Source organism: Tenrec ecaudatus (genome assembly GCF_050624435.1).
Source record: "Tenrec ecaudatus isolate mTenEca1 chromosome 5 unlocalized genomic scaffold, mTenEca1.hap1 SUPER_5_unloc_4, whole genome shotgun sequence".
Classification (NCBI taxonomy): Eukaryota; Metazoa; Chordata; class Mammalia; order Afrosoricida; family Tenrecidae; genus Tenrec; species Tenrec ecaudatus.
In genome coordinates, this window is record NW_027457602.1 from 172,494 (window position 1) to 182,387 (window position 9,894).

Here is a 9,894-nt window from a genome sequence, read left to right on the forward strand (position 1 = left end):
CCGTTTCTCTTTCAGGCTGGGTCCTCCTTGGAACCCCTCGAATAACTGAGTCCCTCTGGCATGAAGGAGGTGATACGAATGCATTGATAGCCTAGTATCTGTCAGCTGGGAGCCACAACATAGTGAGAGCCCTTATTAATCATTTGGAGATTAGCTGAGGGGTGGGAGAAGCCAGGCATGAGGCTTTCCAGGGCTGCTCAGCATGCACAGGAGTCCTTTCCTGGGTTGGACAGAGGTGCTGCCATCTGAAAGCTCAGATAGAGCAGTTGGAAAATTAACTGACCTGGTACAAGATCTATTTACATATATCAAAAGATCCTGGGTAATAACATCTCATGTTTGTGCAGCATGCCACATTTGTCAAAGGGCTTTCTCATTTACTGTCTTACTTGGTCCTCAAACTAAGAGGCCTTTGGGCAGCTATTGCTGTTTAATTTTGGGCGTGGTAACAGCTTTGGGTATAGTACTGGGCTTGGAATCAGGCTGTGCAACCCACAGCAGGTCACTTAGCTGCTCTGGATTGGCTTTCTTCCTCTACGAAGGTCAGCGCTTGGACTAGACCATTTTCCCAGTGGCAGCTCTGCTGACATTTTGGCCAACATCCTTCTTGTGGGGCTGTGTTGTTCCCTGCACCAGGATGCTAAGCGAGCATCCCTGGTCTTAGCCCACTAGATGGCAGTGGGACTCCCTTCTTCAGAATGTCTCCAGGCATGGCCAAATGTCCCCAGCAGAGCATGCTGCTGGGCTGGCGCAGGGCAGGATGATGCACTCAATGAGTTGGATTTTAAGTTTTCAGGTACTTTACATGTCTGCACAGGGAGACTACATCAACAATTACCCAGCAGTCAATGGGTCATCACTGACCCTCTCTATAATTCCAACTGAGATCATGAAGCACCGACTGAGTTTCTGAGCTTAGCACCCTGCATGGCACAAGTTGTTTAGCACTCAGCTACAAACTAAAAGGTTGGCAGTTCAAACCTATCCAGAGGCCTCTTAAACAAAATCCTGGTGGTCTGCTTCAGAAGAGTTGGAGCCATGAACACCCCATGGAGTGAAGAGATATAAACATGAATGTGGATGTGACTCTAGGTATAGCTAGAACCATGGAATCAACTACATCATGGAATCAACTTCAACTCCTGGCCTCCTTGTGTGTCCAAGAAGAACTGTGCTCCCCAGGGTCTTGAAAGGCTGCTTGGTCTGAAGTAGATTTGCAGGCCCTTCTTTCTACGTGCCGCTGGGTGGCCTCAACCTTCCAAGCATGCTATTAAAAGCCAATCCGTCACCTGTGTGCATCACTGAAGACACACGGACACAGGGAGCAATGCCCTGGCTGGGGCACTGGAACAGCGCTGGCATGCAGTGAGTGCTGCCCAGTTAGCGAACAGGTCTTCCCTTGGTACTTTCTCAGGTCTGTGTGAAGCTTTCTAAGCATCCAGAGTTCTCGGCCTGATTCTGCTGCCAACTTGCAGTGTGACTTCGAGCTAGTCTCTTGCCCTCTCTGGGCTTGATAACAAAAGCAGGGCAGGCCAGCCACAAATATCGTGTGGCTAGCAGGGGAAAGCAGTTGAGGACACAATTGCAGATGGAGTTCATCCTTTGGACTCATCGCCCCTCCTCCCTAACACCCCCCCCCCACTACACACACACACCTTTTCAACTGCACCAGATGGGTTTTAACTTTCCGGCACCAGAAAAGCAGACCTTGAGTTTTTTCCTTTATGGAATGTAGGCCACCCCTGCTTATGTGTCACATTCAGTCCTCGTTCTTCTCCCTACTCTTGTCCCTCCTCCAGTCTTCAACAAGTGACTGCAGGGCGGTTTCCCAGCAGGGCTGTGCTCAAAGATTCATAATGCTGGGTTTTCCTTTAGTTCTCCACAGTCTGGGGCTTGGGACAATCCAGGCATTACCTTATCAACTGCTCATTTTAGGGGGGAAGGACGGGGGCACTGGAAACACCACATGGGGCCCAATCCTTCTCTGCACGCATGTGAGGGGTTTCCAGGAGCTCGAATTTCAACTTAAGTGATTTATTTTTTGTTGTTTAATCGCGTGCCTGTCATCTGCTGGACATTTCTTCTACAGTGTTTTGTTGTTGTTAACCCCATTTCTAAGATCAGAGATAGAAGGGTCAGGCACAATAGGCAGTTAAATTGACTCAATCTGGGCTGTGAACCTGCTTCTGTCTGGTTCCTCATAGCCCTCAGTCATTTTAATGGAGGTGTTGTGAAGGGTGTGGGTTCAGCAGCCACACACTGCCTCATCTCGCCTCCTCGTTGATAGGCTGTGTACCCTTATGTGAGTTGTTTAATCTCCTACCAAGCTTGTGAGAGCACTACTTTTATTAGCTTCAATTTACCGAGGCTGTGAGAGGTCAGGGGAGCGAAGGCTTACAGATTGCCTGGCATATAATATGCTAATGATAGTCAAGATATATAACTAAGCATGTCTCTGTTCTTGGTTCTGTCAGTACCTGGTGTGTCCACAAAGGAGAAACCTGGTTTCCTGCTATTTTGAGCATCTAGTGTGAATGGCAGGAGATAAGTCACATGCTAATGAACCCTTGTGGTGTATTGGTTAAGCACCCTGGGGCCCGGCTATCAAAAGATATAGTGTCCAGGGTCTTAAAGACTGGAAGATAAACAAGGGGCCATCTAGCTAAGAAACAACAAAGCCCACATGGAAAAAGCACACCAGCCTACCCCAACATGATCGCTGAAGACAAAGCGGGTGCATAAGCAAATGTGGGCATGTTTTCTTGATGTGCACTCACCCTTTACATAAAACTCTCTCTTATACATACGCGTTTCTGTGGATTTGTTTCGCTAAGGCACCCAGACTAACATAAGCAGCATGGAACGCATTTAAGAAGCCTAGACAAGGGCAGGGCAGGATATTTGGAGGGACTGGATCCAGAATTAGAGAGGAAGGGGTGCTGGAGGCGAAACGGGCTGCTAGCTCCCTGTCCCAAGGAGGACAATGAGACTGCTGGCTCCCATGAAGATTTACAGTCTTGAAAACTCCATATAGGGTCACTGTGGTTGGAATCCACTGGACGGCAGTGGCCTTTTGGGATTGAAGGTGGAAGCCACCAACGGCTTCCTGCCATTGAGCCAAGGAGCCTCCGGAGAGTGTGGGAACTTCTGGAATACAGCGAACAACCTCTGCACATCTGCTTTTCGTGCTGCCCAAGTCATGCATTGACATTTTTCCAAAAGTGAACCATCACAGCTGCTCTCTCAGGAAGCTGGGGGCTGAGCCCGCTGGTTCCACTCCGTCAGCATTTCTGGTCCGGGTACCTGCCCTCTGCCCCGGCACAGGCAATGGGCTTTTGGAAGCAGTGCTCCCTGGGTAGTGGGTGTGATTTGGCTCCTCTGGCCTAACATGATGAATGCTGAGAGGGGGTGGATACTAGGGGGTTAAGCTCCCTGACCTTTCCCTAGCCCAGGGGAAAACTTACTATTTAAAGTAAGTTTTAGACAGAATCTTTAGAAAGATAAATTGTTTACTTAATGTACACAATTACTCCCCAACACATCTGTTTTGTGTCTGCTCAACTCAACCTCATAGGCTATGGATGACCTTGAGCAAGTTTTTAAAGTCACAATGGGTTTCTACCAGGATTGAGAGTTCAGCTCTCTCAACTCTCCAACTGGTTATTAGCACCATAGTCTCATTTCTATTTATGGATTTACTTTGTTTGAGGGAAAAAAGACTCCCAATTCAACTATATTTTATTAGGAACTCCTTTGCTATGTTTTACACAAGAAAAAGGCACAAACCGCTGTTCTGGATGAAGGAGAGCATCCGCATGAGGCCCCAATGGTGTCGGAAGGACCCACAGCCACAGTTACTTAAATAAAATGACACCCATTCTGTCCTGCTGACTCTGACTCATAGTGACTCTGTGTAGAGATCCTGAAGTGGCTACCTTTACAGGAAGCAATAACCTCATCTTTCTCCTGTGGAATGACTAGTGGCTTTGAACCAGCGACCTTGCTGTTAATAGTCCAACACTATCCAGCATCACCACCTGAGCTCCTGAAAGCTTAAATGAGACATGGAAAACAAACACCTTTGTCACAAAACTGTCCCTGAAGACAGATCAATTCATGGAGTTGCGGGAGGGCCTGTGAGAGCATGAGCGGGACCTTCATTGGGATGTGCACACGACCGTATATCGCTGAGTCTGGCCCGGGGAGTGGACGCAAGCACACTGCCTGATGGACAAGCTTTCTACTGCCAGTCAGCAGTAGGAAGGAACTCAATGGTGGCTGAATGTGTGGCCCCTCAAAATGGATTTAGGGTCTCCACATAGACTCTCACTGTGAGCCACAGCCTATTGCTCAAAATTTAAGCTCAAATATGACTTAAATGCCTAACATTCTGTTTCCTTAAACTAGAGTACTGCCAGGATCAACTAGAGGCCTGGATGACCTATTAGGTCTGAACAACGATCTCAAATCACTTCACATGATCCATTCCACCAGTCATGTCACCAGTCGCGCCTCCTCACTTACCCATTCCAGAGACTGTGCCTGTATAACCTATCGACTAACACATTCCCACATGTCGTGATTATGAAACCAACCATCATGCTGGAATAAGGACCAATCACGATGTAAGGGGCAGGGTCAGTGGGAAAGCAAGATAGGGTCTGAGGGGAGCCAAGAGGGTCCCATCACTCAATCCCTAAACCTGATCTAATGTCACTAGACTGGGGTCTTCCTCACATCTCAAGGGCACCCGATTCATGATTGAAGTGAATTGTGTTTATTCAATCTTTGTTCTGCTTGCCGTCCTGCTATGCTGCCTCCTCTTCTTGCTTTATGTTGTGGTGACAAATGGCTTGAGAGGGATTTGACATAGGGAGAAAGCCCACCCACATCAACTGTCACCAGAAGCAGACACTAAGTTCATTTCTCTCACCTCACAGAACTATGCACATCAGACACTGGTAGAGCTGCCCGGAAGGGGAACCCTTAGTGCAGTGGTTCTCACCCTGTGGGTTGCGACCCCTTTGGGAGTCATATGACCCTTTCACAGGGCTCGTCCAATTCATAACTGTAGCAAAATTACAGTGATGAAGTAGCAAGAAAATCATTTAATGGTCAGGGGGTCACCACAACAAGAGGACCTATATTAGGAAGGTTGAGAACCACTGCCTGAGTGTGCTTAGGACTTTGCTGCCCTCAGGGTCACCAGACATTCCTGAAGGCAGAGTCACTGCAGGAAGCCCTTCTGGGAAATGCCCTGAAGCCAGGTCTCAACCAACTCCATCCACCCTCACCCTCCTAGATCCTAATCATAGGCCGCTTGGAAATGCTCTCTGCCACTTCAAAGACTGTAAGTCCATGGGAGCAGAAAGCCTCCTCTTTCTCCCTTGGAGTGGTGGCTGGTGAGTTCAAACTGCTCACCTTCTGGCTAACAAAACCCACAGACCAGCTCCCCCTGAGCTCAGTTTGGTTTGCCGCACAGCACACATTGTTGGGAACCTTCTGAAGTAGCTGTGCCATGTGCAGGTTGGGGGATTTCGCACAAGATGCAGAATTCCACCCTCTTTTGGCAAAAATAATTTTTGCAATAGCCTTGTATTCTCTTCTGGATCTGAGTAGCAGCTACTCTCATGCAGTCCTAGCACATACATGCATGCACAGTTCTCCCAACTCCCTAAGGTCTTATGCCGAGTCTGCTCCATGCTTTCCTGTGTCCTATGTGGCGCTGTAGGCACCCAAGGCATGGGCTCTGCAGCCTGGGTTCAAATCTCTCCTTTCCACTTCCTCACTGTGTGGTCATAGGCTCATGACTTTATCATCCTGTGCCACTGATTTTTCATCTGTAAAATGAGGCAAGAATAGAGTCCACACATAGGCTTGTTAAGTGAAATAATTGAATTATTATATACAAAAAGCTTAGAACATTGCTCGGCATCTTGCAAATACTGTTAGGTAGCTTAGCATAGGGACTGGGTCATCCATTACATATGCTCAGGTTCAAACTTCCGGCCAGGAAGGGGTGGTACACCTAGGTGGGTGTTACATCTGGATTGGCCCATCTGGGCCAGGTGAATTCAATCCAGCCAATGGGGTTGACCAGGACCATCAACCATGCCTCCCTATGGAGGAATTGAAAAGGCAGGATCTTGACCTCTCCGATGTCTCCCTTCACCCACTTTTCTGTTGTCCGTCCCCCAGGGAGGAGGTCACATGTAGATACTTGTAATCGGTTCCCTCTTTCCAATCCACCCTCCCGCTACCCTCCCAATATCACCACTCACAAATTATCAAGGTTTCTTGAGGGATGGGGGAGCGGGGAGGAAGGGGTAAAAATGAGGACTTGATTGATGCCAAGGGCTTATGTGGAGGCAAATGTTTTGAGAATAATGAGGGCAGTGAGTGTACAATGTGCTTTACACAATTGATGTATGTATGGATTGTGATAAGAATTGTATGAGCCCCTAATAAAACGATTTCAAAAAAAAAGAAAAGAAAGAAAAGGCAGGATCCTGGAGCCCACGTAGTGACTTTCTCTCCAGCAGCTTCTAGGCAAGCTGTGCAGGGGTGAGGGGCCCTGAGGTGCCTGTGTAAACCTGAAACTTCTTCTCTCAAAAAACTCACTTGGATCACAATCCAGACTGCGGAGTGAATTCTTTCTCTCGCGAAGCCAAGGACTGAGGTATATTTCTCCCACGAGAGATCTAACAATAGTATCTCTTATTATATCATTAGGAGCCCTGGTGGTGTAGTGGACTATGCATTAACCTGCTAATCGCAAGGTCAAGGGTTTGAACTGACTAGCCCGTCCGTGGGAGAAATATGAGGTTGTCTATTTCTGTAAGGCAATGGTTCTCAACCTTCTGAATGCCGCCACCCTTTAATACAGTTCATGTTGTGGTCACCTGCAACCATAAAATTATTTTCATTGCTACTTTATAACTGTAATTTTGCTATCGTTATGAATTGGATGACCCCTGTTAAAGGGTTATTTGATCCCCAAAGGGGTCGCGACCCACAGGTTGCGACCCCTGCTGTAAGGATTTAAAGTCTCAAAACCCCAAAGGGGCAGATCTTTGTCCTATTGGGAGTCAATAAAATGGTAGTTAGGTTTTTTTCTGCATCAGTATCAGATTCTGGTGGCAATCTCAGTCATCCTGCATTGTGGTCTGGTTTGAACTCTGGAAATGACTGCCCTGGTTTGAGGTGAGGGCCACGGTGCTTCAGTGGTAGACCTCTCATCGACTTTCACCGGGAAGACCCGGGTTTGATTTGCAGCCAATGTGCCCGAGACTGTCAGTGAAGGTTTGTGTGTTGCTATGACACTGAGCAGGCTTCAGTGGTGTTTCCAGACTGAAACAGAATAATGAAGAAAGACCTGATCATCCCCATCCACACATTGACCTATGGCCCACCACTGTTGGCTTCCTCTCCCAGTCCTGGTGGTAGCACAGATAGGCACAGTTTGCTCCACTGCCCATGAGGTGCCCATGAGAGGCTGACGCGACAACCACAGTCAAGATCAACAGCTTAAACTCCATTCTGGGTCTATGGAAACAAGAACAACCTTCTGAATTGAGGTTGCATTGCTATTTGGGACTGGGAGGATGCCTTTGTGATATGGATTGCACTCTGGATCCCAAGGGGGACTTTTAAACACAGCCACATAGCAGCTCCGGAAATTGCCATAGTGAGAAGGCAGGTTTAAAAAAATTAAAAAAAAGCTTTTACTGGCTTGCTCAAAGGAGGCTGCGGGTAGATTGGGGGGTGGAAAACTCCTCTGGAAATGGAAAATTTTTTATCCTTACATATGCATCATTTCTTCTGGTCCTGAAAGAAAACACAAAGCAGAGGAGAGGAGGAAACGGAGACTGGCAGTCATCTTGTTGGTATTCCCACAGCACCCCCTCCTTAAGCGCTTGCTGCCATCTCATCCAACTCCACTCAGTGTATTTTCACCCGGCAGTGATGCAGAAATGTCTGCGTACTCCAGTTTTATTGTAGTCTGGCAGCGTTTATGGCTTTGACGTTCAACTGAGCATGGCAGGACGTCTAGAAGCAATTATAACCAGCACCTGCTCTGTCTGTGCGATGGGCAGGCAGTGACGGATTCCCAGCCTCCGGAACACTAGTGTTCCCTCCCAGCTCAGGATAATGACGGTGACACTCGGCCCCCTTGTTGTCTGGGGAGCTCAAGGAGCTCTCCTCTGAAACCTCAACTTATGGGCATTTCTTTGAGTGAAGACATCAAATTAGTGACTGGAAAGGAAGGCGTAGGAGATGATTATTGGCCACAAGACAAGCCTTAATCGCCTCCAGAGAGCATGTCTCCTAAGTGCCAAGTGTGGAGAGGGAGGAAACAATTGATCACAAATGGAATAGACTCTGAGTCTCGCCACACAATGTGTGTGTGTGGTCACTGAGGCGGCAACATTATGACTGGGGATGGATACGGTTTGTGCAGCCGTGATTGCCATCCAGAATGTGGCATGCTATTGTGAAAAATGATTTTTTATTCTGAGCAAATCTCTGCTTCCACTTGCTTTAATGCTTCGCCGGAGAGCAGGGGACTCTGGGAGGGGTGGGGGGCGCACAGGGCTGGGCTGACCTCAGGAACTCATGTGTAAAGGGCTTTTTCTCACTTGGAAGCAGGCTGTTCTTTCTGGTAAAGCTTGTTTGTGAACCTTGCCACATCTGCGTCCGAAGAGGGAACTGAAGGTGACAAATGCCATGAGGAGCCCCGGGCACATCTTGTTTCATTTGAATCCCAGTTTTACCTTTCTGGGTTCTGAAGCATCAGATGGGTGCCAAACGCTTCCACGGACAACTAAAGCTGAACAAGGTGGAGGCAGATGAAGAGCAACGGGAGGTTGGTGTTTGGGAGACTGAATACTTGGGCTTCCTAGGCCAGTCCAGTTGGTGGTTAGAGCCCTATTTCAGATTCCACTGTAATCTCCTAGTGTCCAAGGACCAAGTGGCTCCTAAGTCCAGAATTTCTGTTGCATGTGTCACCAAGGAGGAGTTGGGCTAAAATGCATTGAAGAATAAAGCAGGAGCTTGGCTTATGAATCCACTCTCTGATTCTGAAATTTCAAAGGCTCCGTGCACAGACATTTCAACACTGAAAGCACAGCAGGGAAAACCAAAGACTTGGGCTTCCTCCTTGTCCCTCTTTTCGGGCTTTTACGGTTTTCCAAGGCGCCTCCCTGAGCCGAGTGTTGTATAGGTCAGGTTTAAAGATGTCCTAGTTCCGAGGGACTTGCTGTTCTGCTTTCTTTTTCAGGGAGACCTGGTTTCTTGTCTTGTGGCCAAACACAGAGCACAGATGTCTGTGGGCCTCCTCCCTTTCCCCTGACCTTTGCTCTCTTCTCTGGATACACTACTGACCTGTTCTCCCTTACAAGATCTGAACTGCTCACAAACTTCGATGAATTCTCATCCTAGCAAGAAGCATCTGAGCATCTTATTAGAGCCTGTATGAGTTCTGTTCTGGATGCTTATTTGTGCAACTTCAGGGTCTGGCATGGAAACATTCCATGTCCACAGACCCGCACAAATAATATAAACTCCAACAGTAGTTTAAGGTTTAAGGTGGTAACAGGGAACGCTGGGGCCTGTGGCTCCTGGTGAACCTCACAGGCTGTCTAAAGGGGCTACTTCCATCTCAATGTAACCTTAGAGTAGAAGAAAAAATATATTATTACCTTAGGAAGATCATGGTGTGGGAGAAAAAGGCAGAAAGTCGGGAGTCCAGGGAGCAAATTTAGTTCCAATTGGCCGACTAGTAAACAACCCCCCTGATAAGCTGCATCTCCCCCTCTGGGGGTCAGCTTGACAGCCACCAAATCTGAGCACATCACAAGTAGAATTTTTTTTAAGGGTGAAACATAAATGATT